The sequence below is a fragment of the Triticum urartu genome, chromosome 1A, assembly GCF_056163025.1.
Source record: "Triticum urartu cultivar PI428250 chromosome 1A, HENAU_Tu73, whole genome shotgun sequence".
NCBI classification, from domain to species: domain Eukaryota; kingdom Viridiplantae; phylum Streptophyta; class Magnoliopsida; order Poales; family Poaceae; genus Triticum; species Triticum urartu.
Window position 1 is genome coordinate 21331636 of NC_141873.1, and position 17189 is coordinate 21348824.

The 17189-nt window shown below is 47.5% G+C and overlaps 1 pseudogene across 1 annotated transcript; it reads right to left on the reverse strand.

Moving 5' to 3' along the window:
• Positions 1–13050: 13050 nt before the first annotated feature.
• Positions 13051–13734, reverse strand: LOC147988583 (subtilisin-chymotrypsin inhibitor WSCI pseudogene; annotated as a pseudogene). Its single transcript, XR_015616092.1, has 2 exons — positions 13636–13734; positions 13051–13383 (listed from the first exon to the last, which is right to left on the reverse strand). The product of XR_015616092.1 is annotated as a subtilisin-chymotrypsin inhibitor WSCI pseudogene (transcript).
• Positions 13735–17189: the final 3455 nt, after the last annotated feature.

The following is a 17189-nucleotide window of genomic DNA, read 5'->3' on the forward strand; positions in this document are numbered from 1 at the left end:
TCCACCCTCGCACGAACCCTAGCGCCACCGCTAGCACTCGACGACGCCGGCGACGAAGCGCTTCACTGCCGCAACCTCTCCGACGCCGTTTTCACGCCGACAGCGGACATCGCTCTCTCCGCCGTCGCCGTAGGTGTCTTCTGTCGCCAAGTTAGGGCACGGAGGATCGAACTGCTCGGCCTCAACTCTCACTTCGTCTAGCAGTTCCAAGTGTGGTAAATAAAACCTCTTTTTACAGCTTCTTTTGATCCTATAGTTTAGTCACTTTCTGCCATAAGAAGTTTCTCTTCACACCAGTTAAATCTCTCGCTGCATCTCATAACATGCCTAGTATATTCACTTGTGCTTCATAAAGTAGTTAGATTCCTCACTTGTACTGATCTATGGGTTCGTACAAATCTGGAACCAACTTCTTATCTATAAGTGAATGTCTTCGCATAATGAGGTCAATGTCTTCTAAACCGATTTATCTTCAAAATCTTCTGAGAATGCATATGACCTCTTCCCCTTCCCTTGCACCTTAATGCTGTCACAGGTACATGTCCGTGGGAGAATCCTTTGGTTCTCATAGTCTGCATTCATTTGCAGAGTACTTGCAGCATCACATCAACTCGCCTGAAGCCAGTTCTTGCAAAAGGAAGCCTTTGAAGCCTTTGAACATCTTGAAGCCTTCCAAGTTATTCATGGCTTCAGAAACAGCAGCAAGGAAGGGAGGCAGACAGCGACGTGGTGAAACGTCCAAAGATCTGCCTGATGAATTGGCAGAAATGTACAAAACTGATCCTGAAGAAAGCTATGGTCAGCGCAAGACACGAATCCAATGGATTCGAAGATATTGGGCAGAGCAATGGTTCCACTACCGCTTCGTCACTCAAGAATATGCGGAAAAGTGCGCCATCAAGAGACCGTGGGGAGATGTATTATACAAAAATCTCGTACCCAGGTCCAGAGTCGAAGCCATTGCTCAAGGCTTCTATCCATGCATGGTGAGAGGACCACAGCCAGCTGAAGCACATCCGTCATCACTTCTCTGGTGCCGCGATGATAATCTCTTCAAGCGCAACTTTCAGTTTGCACAAAAGTCAGCGAAGATAAACAAGAAGAAATTTGGGCTTGACTTCAATCCTGGTCCCTCCTCACCAAGGGCAGATGGCACACGCAACGCCGATCCCAATATCATTGGGCCGTATGCCAATCTTGCAGGCCTCATCACTCGCATCCTAGTCCAAGGGACTACTGTGAATGACCCTCCAGCAGATACTGAGTCAGATGACGCCCCTGCTGCGCCGAAGCCGAAGCCGAAGCAGAAGAAGCCAAAAGCTTCAAAGCCAGCAGCTTCTCCCAAGATCGCAAGAGTGAAGCCTTTAGCAACTGCACCTCCTGAAGCCAGTGTGCAGTCAGAAGGCTTATCACGAGTGTCCAAGCCCCAAGAAGCCAAGAAGCCTCGGCCACACACAGGCAAAGAGCTCACAGCTGCTGACATTCTGCGCTGCGAAGCCATTGATCTCTCAAGCGATGAAGATCTTGGAGATGATGCTCTTGAGCAGCTCATCAAGAGCAAGGAGGAGGCTGAAATCTTCAACAATCTGCCTCTATTTGATGTCGCCATCATCCACAACTTCATCGATGAATGGTTTGACACACGAGACATAAGCTTCAATGATCTGCAGCTACCAATAGGCCTCAGCGTTGCCTTTCACGATGCAATTGCTTCAGAACTTGCAATAGCCCAGCGCATTGTAGAACTGAAACAGAAAATTGATTATGAAAAGGCTCAGTTCAAGAAGCACGTGGCCAAGCTCAGTGTGCAAGAAGTGAAAAACTTCAAAACCATGTTGCATGAGCTGAAAGAGAGCTTCCTGAAGACGCGTGCTGAAGCTCAAGGCTCGCGAGAACGCATGAAGACTTTGGCTGATCGCTGCGTGCAGGCCTACAATGAGGCAGAGAAGCGCAAGGCACTTGGGCGTCCCGGCATTGACCCCAGGATGGCCGCAAAGAAGAAAAAGAAGGCTGCTGTGCCTGAATCTGAAGCACCAAGGTCAGAAACTGCTCCGATTGTCTTCCCCATTGCAAAGACTGGCTCGAAGCCAAAGGGTCAATCAACCGCCTCACAGCTCAAGAAGACACGGATTGCAGAGGCTGAAGCTAAAAAGAGAAAACAATCTGAAGCCTCTCCCTCTGAACCCATCATTAAGAAGCGCAAGACAAAGAAATCTCGGGCTGCTCCCACAGAGCCCTTGATCGTTGAACCCCTCTCCGTCCGCTATCCTGACGCAGATCGTCAGTTGACAGTGCATGAGCCTGCTTTCATAGAGGCTCCGCACGCTGAAGACATTCCAGCAGCCAACCCCAATGCTGCTGAAGACATTGGTCCCCAAGACAATGTGCAAGGTGATGCAGCCCTTCCTCAGCTTGAGACAAGCGAATAGATCAGTATTGGTCGTCCATTGACGCCAATCACACAATATGCGTCGTGGGCAGATCGCCCACAGGAGGAAGATGAGCCCCAACCCACTTCAACTCCACCGGCGCCTACACTCCGTAGGCTTCGCAAAGGACTAAGGGCTCAGGCTGCTGAAGACATTCCGGCTGCATCAGCCGAAGAGCAAGCAGAAATACCACAAGCTCCAACTCCCCCGCACCAACAAGAAGCAGTTCTCAAGGAGAACGTGCCTGAAGCTGAAAATGTTGAGGCTGCCACAAACAATGCCGAAGCAAATGTGGAGCCCTCCCCAACAACAGCTTCAGAAGACACCGAAGCTACTGCTCCTGAACATTCTATGCCTGAGTCTGCTGCCGGACCACAATTCAACTATCATATTGCGCACAGGCCCCAGGTCCAGAAGCCGATCCCACGACTACCAAGGTTCCCAGGTCCTGCATCAGCTACTGGTTCCTTTAACATCAACGGCTTCAGGGCAGATAACACGTTTTTCGACCGCTCCAAGAACCCTTATTCAAGGGAACGGATTGTATCAGATAGGTTCTGGAGCCATCAACAGCGCAACTATTATTCATGCATCCTCTACAACCAAGGCCGCATCTTTCCTCACAAGCGCCTTGAGGTTGAAGCTGTTGCAGGTCTGCCTGGTCTGGAAGAAGCACTGGATTGCTTCAAGCAAGTGGGTTTGCTGCCATTTATCACTGACGAAGAGCACTGGAACGAAGAGCTTCTGCTCCAGTTCTATGCCACTTTGCATATCAAAGGCTATAACAGAGATCCGAAGACATGGATCCTGGAGTGGATGACAGGCAATATCCATCATGAAGCCAATGCTTTCGACCTAATTGAGCTTACCGGCCTTCCCACTCCTGGCGAATTCTTTGAAGAAGGGTGCCAACTCCATGATGAAGCAATTGAGAGCATATTTCAGCGTCCTGAGCCAGATATGAGTCAGATGCTCTCAATGATGAAGCCATTGCCTCCAAATGCACCCTATCCAACTAGGTTCTTCGTTGAAGACTTAGAGTACCTGCCCAGAACAATATATCACATCATAAGGCGGACTCTCTGGCCAGTCAAGGGACACTCTCGATATGCAACGATTGATGGTGCAATGAAGACTCTCATCTTCTGCATTCTTCACGGCAAATGCTTCAATACACAGGATCTCTTCATCCGTCAATTTGCAGCGTCTGCTTCAGAACTGTTTGGATTAAAGTTTTATGCTCCTTGGGTTATGAGGCTGATCAAGCTTCACTCTGCAATCTCCTATCAACCCTCAGCCCGCAATCATAGGATATTTTTGCCAGATGTGGACACATCTGCTGAAGCAATATATCCAGAGCCGGCCAAGCAACCACTAAGTCTTCAGAATGCAGAACACCAGAGCTTCACTCAAAATATTGAAGGTGTTGAAGCTCTCTCCCGAGTGTATCCAATGGCTGGCACCACACGTGCCCCTGCATCAACTGAAGCCACCAACAGCACAGCTGCAAAGAGACCCAAGAAGCGCACTCGTGCACTCAATGACAGAGAGCTTCTTGTGGCTCTTCACCAAAAGCAAGGTAGGCATCACGACTGGCTCAAGAGGCAGATGAGAAGCATCATGCAAGAAGTCAATCGCATCAGAAATCTGGCAACCAAGAATGCATTTGTCACACACGAGACCTGTCGCCGCACTTGGAAGGGCCTCACCATGATGTGCCCTGAAGCTGAACTGCATGAGGATGGCTTCACAGAGCACTTCAAATTTGACTCCACGCCTCCAAGAAGAGCGGTGATGCGCAGCACACCATCACTTGAAGAGTCAGAGTTCTCTTCTTCTGCTGCCACCGTGTCTGCCCGGATTATTGAAGAAGAAGACGACGCGACATCATCTCCACCTGCTTCAACGCGCGTCGAATCTGCACCAAGCTCGTCTGCACCGCCGCCAAACAACTCCACCGACCCTGCTGCGCCTGGGAACGCGTAGAAACCTCTATGTCTTCAAACCTTTTTGGTCATCACTGACAAAAGGGGGAGAAGCATATGATGGTTATAGTCTTCAAGCGGGTCACTATGGGCGGGTGCCTTCATATTTTGCTACGTTTTGCTTCGTGCTTACAACTCCCGTTTTTGCTACATTTGCTTCTTTGAGTTGTAACACTTAGCCTTGATGGCCGTCTGCTACCTGCTTGTCACTCCGTTATGCGAAGATAAATTCCGCATGTGCGACGATAAATTCCGCACTCATCTCTTACTGCAGACGTCCATTTTCCATTATGCATGTCATTATCTTCATATACTTTCACATGCATAGTGGATTGTCATCATAAGTTGAAGTGGATCTCCACAAGTACAACCTGCCATGTGCATTTGCATTCAAAAGGCAAATTACTTATATGCACATCTTCAGGGGGAGCCCTTGCAACTTATGAAGACAAATTCCTTTACTATTTCACAAATTATGTTCCCCGTTGAAAACTTCAACTAGTTTGTCATCAATCACCAAAAAGGGGGAGATTGTAAGTGCATCTAGTGCCACCCCTAGTTGGTTTTGGAGTATTGACGACAAACCTAGTTGAGGGACTAACGTGTTTGTGAGAATTGCAGGAAAACACAGGTAGAAGTCCCTCATTGATTCGGTTTTATTACCAGAGATGACCCCTAAAAATGTACAAAGACATTGAAGACAATGGTGGTTTATGAAGATATTCATATTAAAGACAATGACATGAGAAGACTCCCTATGAAGCTTATGGAACTCGAAGACTTAGATCCTTCATAGTTTTATTTCATTTATGTAGTGTCATAGGAATCACCGTACTGTTAAGTGGGGTCCAAAAGAACCAGTCAGAATGACTGTAGTGATGCCTAATTCAAATCCTATGTCTTCGAGCGAAGACTTTGAGAGAAAATCTTGTCCAGAGCCAGACAAGTCAGCTTTACTTGTAGCCCAAGTAAAGTTGCCGTGTGAGTTCAAAATTCGACCGTTGGTACACGTGTCAGTTCCTTAGTGACCCAGGGTCATTTTGGACAGATCAGGTCGGGTTGCCAAGTGGCTATAAATAGTCCACCCCCCACAACCATAAACGGTTGGCTGCTCAGATTTCAGTGCACGGCTTTTGTCGTTTGAGAGCAACCCACCTCGAAGCCTTTGAAAGAAAAATTCCTAGTGAGGAGAAAAGCCCTAACCACCCAGAGCCAGAGTAAATTGGGCATCACTTAAGTCTTCGTGTCTGTGTGATTTGAAGACTTATTACACTTGAGGACTGTGCATCCTCCAGACGGTTAGGCGTCGCGTTCTGAGCATCCAAGAGAAATTGTGGATTGCCAGTGAACGAAGTCTGTGAAGGTTTGGGAGTCTACCTTGAAGACTTACCTGAGTGATTGAGCGAGGTCTGTGTGACCTTAGCTCAAGGAGAAAACGGTGAGGACTGGGTGTCTTGGACTAAGTGTCCTTGACTGGGTGTCCGGGACTGTGTGTCCTTTGGTTTAAATACCTAGCCGCTCCAACCAGACGTACAGTTGTCACAGCAACTGGAACTGGTCCAACAAATCATGGTCTTCAACGTGTCACTGGTTTCATCTTCACTTCCCTTCACTTACAGTTATTCATTGTGAAGCCATTGCATGCTTGCTTTATCTTTTGTCTTCACAACATGAATGTATGATCTGTTCGGCTTCATAACTTCTTCCTACCTGATCCTTATTACACTGAAGCTGTTTGTCATTGCGCTTTCACTCTATTGAATACATGACCATGGCTGGCCTAGTGTAATCTAACTTCCGCTGCATAGTAATAGGCATAATCTTCACTGTTTGTCTTCATAACTCACGTTTTGAAGACTTTCATAAAAATCGCCTATTCACCCCCCTCTAGTCGATATAACGCACTTTCAACAGATACTACGGAAGGATCAAGGAGATCTGGGAGCTGAGCTACGCTGGAGAGAAGGTCCCGATGTTCCGTGTCAGATGGGCCAAGAGCGTCCTAAAAGAAGACTGGTATTTCACCACCATGGTTATACCCGAAGCCAAATCCAAGACCGCGGGCGCAAACGTCACCGCGAAAAATGAGCCATGGGTACTGGCTTCCCAAGTGGACCAATGCTTCTTCATTACCGACCCGTCAAAGCCCAGTCGTGTTGTCGTGAGGAGAGGCAAAAGGAAGATCATCGGAATGGATGGAGTAGCCAATGAGCAAGACTTCGACAAGTACGGTGACCCAAAGATCGAACATGACGACGACGATGAAGTAGCAGCATACACCACAAGAAGAAGCAGGACCACCCTACCTAAAGGACGTGCGTTCCACAGAAGGACTCCATTTGCGAAAAAGAAGGGCAAAAAGATTGTGAACAGATAGCTAGCTAAGATCGATTGTATTTAAATTGTAGCCTTCATTTCTCGGGCACTTTTTGATATCATGAATATTTTTAAATTTCATGGGCACGTTTTGAATTCATGAATATTTTTTCAAATTTGATGATATTTTTTCATATTCAATATGAAAAAATATTGAATATTCATGAGGACACTAGATCTCGATCCCCCTCCCCTCTCGATAGCTATCCCCCTCGCCAGATCCCCCTCGCCGCCGAGCACGCCCCGCACCCTCCCCCCGCTCCACCGCCACCGACGACCTCCCGCACCCTCCCCCGGTCCACCGCCGCCAACGACCCACCGTACCCTACCCCGCTCCACCGCCGCCGACGACACACCGCACCCTCCCCCGCTCCACCGCCGCCGCCGACACCCCGCACCTTCCCCCGGCCCGCTCCACCGCCGCCGCCGACACCCGCACCCTCCCCCACTTTTTGAAGATATTTTTAAATAACAAATATGATGATATTTTCAAATAAGAAATTTGATGATATCTTCAAATAACAAATTTGATGATATTTTCAATTAAAAATAAAAAAACAAATTTGATGATATTTTCAAAAAAAAATTGATGATATTTGATGATATCTTCTGTTCTAGTCCTCATGAAAATAGCAAATTTGATAAAAAACAAATTATTAGATGCAACAAGAAAGAATGAAAAAAATGTTACTAATGGCACACCAGAGGAGGGTGCGCCATTGCTGTCAGAAAAAAAAGTTACTAATGGCGCACCAGAGGAGGGTGCGCCATTGCTATACCTCCCCCGAATAAAATCTCGGCCCCAATCCCCGGCCGATCCCATCTCACATCTCTTAGCCCTGCGTGCCGCTGCCCCGACTACCCACAACGCCGCCGCCCTACGTGCGCCGCCGCCCCCGCGCCCCCACCACTGCAGCTCCTCCGCCGCCCACCGGACAGCAAGCCGCCGCGGCCCCCAACCATCCCGCCACCGGCGACTGCACGGGGTGCGGACGACGACTGCCGCCGACCCGCAACCGTCTCGCCGCCGCCCGTAAGCCCCCTCCTCCTCCGCCCGTCCTCCTCCGCCCGTAAGCTCCCTCCCCCTAGACTGACTCGACTCCCCTGGCCTTCGCGCGCAGTTCACCATCCCGGATCTCTGACTGCATCGCCTCCCGCGGCGGCAACATCCACAACGTCGACGTCTTTGTCCCCGACGACGCCCCCGTCTTCTACGCCCGCAGGTAGCCCATCCAACTCACCCCGCCTCCATTTCCCACCTCTCCCTCTCTGCTCCTCCCTCCTTGCCCTCTCCCTCTCTGCTCGATCCCCTCTCTTCTCTGTCTCCACCTTCTGTTCTTGCCTGTGAGGTGTTTGATTGAATGCCAATTCAAACGATTGATGCAGCCACGTCCACCGGAGCACCACGACCGTGTCTGCGACCTTGTCTCTGCTCCGCCGCCGTCTACGACCTCGTCTGCGACCGCGTCCATCGAGGTGAGTTCTAGTCTGAAACTCTCAATGCTCAAGTCTGGAAGCATCATGGATTCATTCTTCTTCAGACCTTGTTTGTTTCTTTCTGCTTGAATAAATGGAGTACAATACAAGTTCAGGAACAAGGGACATTTTTTGCAATTGTGAACTCTCAATGCTCAAGTCTGGAAGTGTTTACAAATTCAAAGAGTTCACATGACTACTGGTCAAATACTCTAGTGTATTTACTTTAAATCTAGTCTGAAACTAGTAGAGCTCTTGGTGATTTGCAAATTCAGTTTAAAAAAAATTTGGTACATGACTACTGATCATGTATGAAAGATGTTGCTACTGGATGAGCACAAGAACTAATCAATAGATTTTAATGTACTCCTGATCATGTATGCAAGATGTTGCCACTGGATGCATGGATGCTACTCTCTGAAGACATAATTGCTGTCCATGGATGCTATTCCGTGAATTTTAGCATGACTTTGCTAAAAATAGGACATATGGGGTACTTGCGACTAATGCATGGGCCGGGGTATCTTAGTACTTAGTTAAGTAGGATCTTAGGCTTTTAGGGTGCCTCGGTGTCGACAAACCCTAAATGATAAAAACTTAGCTTTTAGGATGCCTCGGTGTCGACAAACCCTAAATGATGAGACCATGATCTTGTTCCTTGACAATAACCAACTTTTTGACCAAACTTTTTTCCTATTTAGAGCAAAACATGGCCCACAACGATGTGGCCGGCGGTTCGGGTGGCAAGCAATTTTGGGAGCTGTCCCAGGAGTTGGAGGAAGAAGCTCGATAAGCCGACGTCAGCTGGTCGTGTGGCCGGCAAAGGCTTGTCCACAAAATGGTCATCATACTATACCGCTGGTGGGCGAAAGGAGAAAAAGACCAGCTCGGAAATCCAGTCGCGCGAGGTTGAAGCACTCAAGGCACAAGTGGCGCGGATTCCGGAGCTTGTCCAAGAGCAAGTGCAACAACAACTTGGAACGATGCTCACTGCCATGGTGCCTACGTTGATTCATGGGCTGACGACGTGGATTGCGGGCGGCCAACAGGGCCTCCCCCGGTTCCTAGCTTCATGGCCAGCAACTCGCACAGCGGGCAGGCGACGCCATTGGTGTCTCCGGCGGAGGCGGTATTCGTGTCTCCGGCGCCGGCACGGGCATTGGAGCTTAATGCACCCGGGTGTACGCCGGTCGGCACCTCACCAGCAAGCGGCCCCTCCGTCAGTTGCACGCCCGCCATTGGCGGTGCCTCGACATTAGCCGAGCTCGACGGCATCACGGTAACTAAGCCTCTCGGCCGATGACTCCATCTCTTTGCCTTTGACTGGGCATCCCTGACGCCCTACATGTTTTTGCAGGGCGCCGCCGACGTGCCTTGCACTCTCCTGCACTTTGTGGGCGGCGAGTTGGTCGATGTCGCCAAGGGCAGAATCGTTCAACTGGGCAACCTCGTGTTCCACGGTAATCCGATGCCACCCACAATGTATAGGGTTGAAGTGGTTCAGGTGCTGCTAGGCTGCGACGAGCTGTTACCTCCGATTCGACCCGCTGGGGCCGACGAAGAAGATGAGATGACCCTCAGCGCCTGCGTAAGCTGGCCCCTGCTTTGGCCGAAGAGCCAGATTCGTTTGGGGGCGGGGACACCACCCCACAGACAAGACCGCCAGTCGTGCCGGCGCCAAACTATGGCAAGAACGCCGCAACGCTACCAGACATGCCGGACATCCCTATGGCACAGGATCCGGACGACGACGACAACGGTACATCTACCAACGTTGATAAGTACTTTGCCGAACATGGGTACGATGACGAGTTCTGCAGGCCTCCTTCTCAAGAACCCAACCAAGACGACCGCGATCTAGCTGGTACGTCAGAGAAACCCGGTTGCAACAGGCGTCGTCTGGCGTTCAGTTCTCAGGAGACGCCTCCAGCTGCCGCCTTCACTGAGCCTCAGATAGCTGAGGTGCGAAATATTATCAGCCCCAACACGCTCAAGAAGGCGGTCTGTGAGCAGAACTCGGTCCCATTACAAAAGATCAAGAAGAAGAGCCGGAAACGGAAGACTAAAAAGGGTGCCGGTGCGAGCCAGCCGACACCGAGTACGATCCGTGCTCAGGACGGGCCACCTTCACCTAAGGATATCTCGAGGAGGGTGCATGTGGCGGGTAGGGCGATGCTACCGACAAATATGCTCAATGCTGCAACCAGTGCTATGCGGAGTCTGCACGACAGTATTCTTTCTTTGGAGAAGCGGCGTCTAAGAGAGAATGATGTGGCATAACCGGTTTTCGTGGCCAAGGTGCGAGAGGGCAAGGGCTTTGTGGATGGTGACATCGGGGGTACGATCGTCCTGCGGTTTGATGACATCTTTGCTATGTTTAACCTTCATCCGCTACACTACACCTTCGTTCGGCTGTTTTCGCTGAGTATGGAGATGCGGATCATTAGAGACAAGACCCGGGACATCGTGATAGTCGACCCCTTCTACATGCGTGCCAAGCTCTTGGGCAGCGCTAGGAACCGCCAAGTCGCGAGTTCACACCTCGAAGTCGTCATTCTGGCAAACCCAGATAAGGATAACTTCCTCGTGCCTTACTTTCCCGAGTAAGTCGTCCCCTCAACCGCCCCGTAACATATGATTTCTTAGATTTCGATCGTTCTTTTTTTCTAACATTCCGTGTTCTGTGCAGTGACACACATTACACACTCATCCTCTTAAGCCCGAAATATTCCATGGCCACGTATTTCGACCCGAACCGTGACTCCAAGATGGACTACACAAATATCAAGAAAGTTCTTGATGATGTTCTCCCCGGCTGCGCCAAATCTGCAGGCACCTTCACCAGGAAAGTTCGTAAGTACGGCAAGCACGTGTTCGCCCACAATACGACGTTCTGCTGCGTCAAGCAGCCGCCTGGCGGTCAGAAGGATGCCTACTACGCCCTCCATCACATGCGGGCGACTGTAAGGGACCATCATCACCTTCTGCTCATAGATAATCTCAAAGATTGGGCCGCGAGCTTGTCGGCAATCCAGGACGCGGACATCAGACAAGAATTCTTTCGCATCCAGTCGGACTTGGCGGAAATCATCCATCAAGATGTCCTTCATACCTCGGGGCAGTTCTACCTCAGATATCAACCGTCCAACAGTGAGGTAGACACAACGCTACAAATGCAGGCTGACAACGCCCGCGATTTCATGACCATCACGACAGACGGCGGCTTCATCCACGCTCCGGTCCCATGAGTCGAGTCGAAAGTAGTGATGCTATGTGTAGTTTTGAAACATTGATTGGCTCATGTTGTAATTAAACTTTAATGAACTTGTATGTCTCTTTGGTTTGGACAGTCATTCAACTTAGATGTAATCGATGCTATTTATTAGTAGGACCATGGATCGTGCTATTAATGTCTTGCTTTTCTCTTCTGATCCTTTTGTTGCATACTTATATATTGCTTATGTATTGTCTGTTGTTTGTCTTGTGCATAGAGATGCCGTCGTATGTCGTGTACAAGGGTAAGGTTCCCGGAGTCTACGACGACTGGGAGGAGTGTCGGAGACATGTTCACCGTTTCAGCGGTAATAGTTACAAAGGGTACACCACTAGGGCGGAGGCGGAATCTAGATACGCCCGCTATCTAGCGGGAGAGAGGAGGGAGCGTTGGAGGAACCGGATGAAGACCAGTTTCATCGCGATGATTCTCATCGTGATGACACAACTCTCTTCTATGTGATGGTAGTTTAGATGATCAACATCGACTTGTAATGTGAAGACAAACTCGATACTCGCGGTCTCGAGACTTGTAATATTTTATCTTTGTTCGGTCTTTTGAATTCAGAGACTAATATGATGAATTGTATTCGGAGACTAATCTTCTATTGTATTCAATAAATCTGCTGTTGTTGTGTGCTACTGTCTATATTTTGTCAAATAATATATTTTGTAACCTGTGCAAAAATCAGAAAAGTAAAAAAAAAACCTAATATTCATACTAATGGCGCATCACTACAGAGTGCACCATTAGTATGCCAAAGTATACTAATGGCGCATCACTAAACAGTGCGCCATTAGTATGCCAAGTATACTAATGGCGCATCCACCCGCAGTGCGCCATTAGTATGCCAAAGCACATGGTTAAATATGGCCCCCTGGGAGGCATACCATTGGCGTATGGTGTTCTATATAATGGCGCACTGGGTGGTGCACCATTAGTATACCAGATACTAATGGCGCACCAGTGGTGCGCCATTAGTAATAAATACTAGTGGCGTGATACTAATGGCGCACCAGTGATGCGCCATTAGTAGGCAAAACTGGTGTGCCATTAGTAGGCCCTTTCCTAGTAGTGTTCCTATCTTAATATATGGGAACACTTATCTCATGCATTTCTCAAAGAAAAAAAAGATGTGTATATCATGTTTCTTATATGTCGGCAAAGGGTTTGAGCAAAAGGTTAAGCCTCATCAACAATAATGTTGATAGGCACGCAGTCACAATAAAACTAATTCTCATCTCAGAAGTTTGTCCAAAGCAAGAAAGAATCCATTTAAGATATATCATGGGGCTCGAGTTCTTCTCTAAGTAGATTATGGTGTGATTAGTATATTTTATTCTAATGACAACAATAGGTCTAAGTTGTTGAAATAATCCAGCAACATGCCCACAGTAATGCATATTTCATGAGCGTTTTAGTAAACACGTGAACACCAAACCGACATCTCATAAATTAAAAATAACTGGTCAAGTCAATTGAACCATAAGTACATCGACACACGCCATGGGTGAGCGTGTATTTATTCATTCATGACTATTGAAACTACTTATTCATCAACATGCATAAGTGCATCCATTTTGTCTCTCGCTCGCAAAGCTTGCTAACCAATGGAAGGGGTGGTCACGACAGTGTCGACGATGATGCGGACACGGTTGGTCCTGAAGTCGAGGGTCATCGCCGAGCCAAGAGGAAGGACATCGATGTCGGCGTCACGCATGTCCTTAAGGATGATCTCCTTGGCTTCCTCGATGGACTTTCCCACTACCTCCGGCCATGACGTCTTCTTCTCCTCTCCGGTGGGGGCTTTTGGGGCGGCGCAGCTCATCCTCGATTCGGTGAGCTGCAAACAATTGATCAAAATAGTTCAGTTCAGACTACAAATCACAATAAGAGTTGGTCCAAACAGTTCATCAAATCGTCTTTCTTTTCTGGTTCAGAATACGCATAAAAATAACGCTAATGCTAGTCATATATCCTTTTTCGAAAAGAAGGATAACTCCGGCCTCTGTATGAGGATGATGCATACAGAGAAACTTATTGGCAGGAGGCATATGGAAATGGAAATATGGAATATATACCCAACACTACTAACCAGCTAAATGGACCTCGAGCTTACTCTGAACTTGACTGATATGAGTATTTGCATAACACTTGCCCTATTTATAGGGAAGATTTATCACGAGAGAAGATGAGATAGATGCTCTCACATGCATGAGACACTAGTGCAGAACTAGGCTTTAGCGCCGGTTCTTAAGGGCCTTTAGTGCCGGTTCTACAACCGGCACTAAAGAGTGGAGACTAAAGCCCCCCCCTTTTACTACCGGTTCGGCACGAACCGGCTCTAAAGTGCCACCACATGGCACGAGCCAGGCCCGGGTGCTGGTAGACCATTAGTACCGGTTGGTAACACCAACCGGTACTAAATGTTTGGGGGGGGGGTTTGGTTTTATTTTTTATTCTTCCATTAATTTTGTGTTTTCCATTTAATTCTTTTTTGTTTGCTGGTATTTTACGATACTATATCTTGTACACGTTATGGATATATATAAATAGACTTTCTTGTAGAATCGCATATATATATATATAAATATATATCATCAAATGTCTCACAACCACCACCATTAATTATTCACACATACACATGTATATATATATATATATATACAATTTCTCCTACATGTTGCCTTGGTGCCTTCGGAGCACGATGACAAGTGGTTCATGGGGGCGGTAGCGGGTAATACTATTCCCCTTTGGGATCTATAACCTGGTCGAGCAAAAATCTCGCTATTTCCTCTTGAAGTGCTAGTATGCGCTCTGTTGGTAGGAGCTGCTCCCGCACCTCTCTGAACTGTTAAGAAGGAGATCAATATGCATGTGTATTAGTTGTGTGAATAGATATCGAAATGGTGTAAAAATTTGTGAATAGTATTCTGACAAACATCCCCAGTCCTGTCTTTGAGATCTGCTCCTTTCGGATGCCATCATGTGAATGTTCTCGCAAACGTAGTATGCACACAGGTCAGTCCCCGACACGTGCTTCAGGGCCTGTACGAGAATGGAATTGAATCAGATAATGATTAATCAAGCATGATAATTAATTAATCAAGCACTAAAGTCCCCCCTTTAGTACCGGTTCAGCACGAACCGGTGCTAAAGGGCAACCACGTGGCACGAGCCAGCTCCGGGGGCAGGGAGCCCTTTAGTACCGGTTGGTGACACCAACCGGTATTAAAAGGTTGGGGGGTTTTGGGTTTATGATTTCTTTTTCAATTAATTTTGTGTTTTCCATTTAATTCTTTTTCATTTGCTGGTATTTTACGATACTACATATTGTACACGTTATGCATATATATAAATAGAATTTCTAGTAGAACCGATCATATATATATCATCGAATGTCTCATAACCACCATTAATTCACACATACACACATGTATATATATATACAATTAGCTAGCTATATACAATTTCTCCTAATTGGTGCCTTCGTAGCCAGTGGCATTAGCCTAATTGGTGCCTTCAGAGCACGATGACAATTGGAAGTGGTTCATGGGGGCGGTAGCGGGTAATAGTATTCTCCTTTGGGATCTATGACTTGGTCGAGCAAAAATTCCGCTATTTCCTCTTGAATTGCTTCTATGCACTCCTCTGGTAGGAGCTGCTCCCACACCTCTCTGAACTGTTAAGAAGGAGATCAATATGCATGTGTATTAGTTGTGTGACTAGATATCGATAATGGTGTAAAAATTGTGAATAGTGTTTTGACAAACATACCCAGTCCTGTCTTTGAGATCTGCTCCTTTAGGACGCCATCATGCGGATGTTCTCGCAAACGTAGTATGCACACAGATCGGTCCCCGGCTCCTGCTTCAGGGCCTTTACGAGAATGGAATTTGATCAGATAATAATTAATCAAGCATGATAATTAAAGAGATGGCAGCTAGCTAGCTAGTACTACTTAATTACTTACCTTGGGTCGATACCATTTCAGCTTTAGTTTCCATTGGCCTGGAGTGACGCTGATGAACTTTGCCCAAGACCTGCCCGTCGACAAATAAAATGAATAAAGGGGTTATTAAATAGTTCATATCAGGAAATGACGAACTAAATAGGCCGAGATATAGTTAATAATGATTGAAATTACGTGTTGACTATCCCAAACAAGATGGTATAGTCACTTTCTTTTGTAAGTAGTGAGTCCAGTATTTCAACTGTTCCTTCGTGAAATTTAATGATTACCAAGATCCAGTGAAATCTACATGCACACACGTTTGCATGTCTTAATTAAGCAGGCATATGTAAGCAAAAACATGTAGCTAGCTAGTAGGCAAAAACAGAATTTGTAGTACAAGGCAGTGTGACTCACTGGAAGTTGTAAGGAAGTAGTATATCTTCATTGGTATTAAGGCACTTGAAGAACTCTAGCATGCTTTCCTCTACATTTTTTTCATGATATGCATCTAATTGCCATGTGTATTCATTAATGGTATTTGGGTCAATGAACCCAATGCCATAGCGTCCACCTTTTTTCATTTCATACATGTTCATCCTGCATAATACCACAGAAAAGAATATAGTGAGGATAATTACACGTAATGATTGATCAAAATGATCACTACAGCTAGCTTGAGACTTAAATTACAGAAAGAAATCACTTATAGACAATAGCAACTGACGATAGATTTGTCGAGTGCGTCTTGATTGTATAACTGAAATAGTTCTGAATACTCAACGGACACAGCTTTCTCATGGAAGTAATTATCCGTCTTGACATTCACCATGAGGGACTCTCAATTGGAAATCTTGGTAATGTCCATGTACCATTGATGCAATTCATACATTCTCGTTGGGAGCTTCTTGACCTCGTCTGGCTCGACCAAAGGTTGGGCCCGAACATATTTCCGTTTTATTTCCTCCTCTCTGAGTGGAGACATGGGCTCGATCTCGAGGAGTTGTCCAACAGTGATCTTGAGGATTTTAGCCTGCATTATATGCTCCTGGATTATTACCACATCGCCCAGCTGGGGAACGTTAACGGTTTGCCCACAATAATATTGGGCGCGCGTACTCTCATGTGTTGTTGGCACAACAAGTGGGAGGGTTGATTGCGCCGCCTGTTCTCCCAGCTGGGGAACGGTTTTACCACATTTTTTGCCACCTGATTTGCTCGAGCTCGAGCTCGCCTCTTTCTGTAGACGTGCTTGATTTAACTTCCTGAGGTGGCGCTCATAGTCTATGTCAACAGGCTTGGGAGCTGGTGGTCTAGCCATACGAATGAAGTGGTCAATCCTTTCCTCAGGCACTTTCTCCCTTTGCGGCGGTGGCGGTTTCGGTGCAAAATGGGCTTCCACCTCGGCATTCGATATGGCTGCGTTTTCCTCCTCGGACTTGTCGTAAGGCCTCTACAGAAGAGGCGCGAGGCTTGGACCATATTGAAATCGCTTGCCTCTGCCTGTACCTCCCGTACTACCTCGACTTGTACCGCTACGCACCATAGCTGCGGTGGCTCTCTTCCGTAATTGCTGAGGCGGCGGAGACAGCTGACGTGGCTGAGTTGGAGGTGGAGGAGTGGCCTGAAGCTGTGCCAAACTTGGAGGAGGAGTGGCCTGAAGTTGTGCCGGACTTGGAGGAGGAGTGGTCTGACGC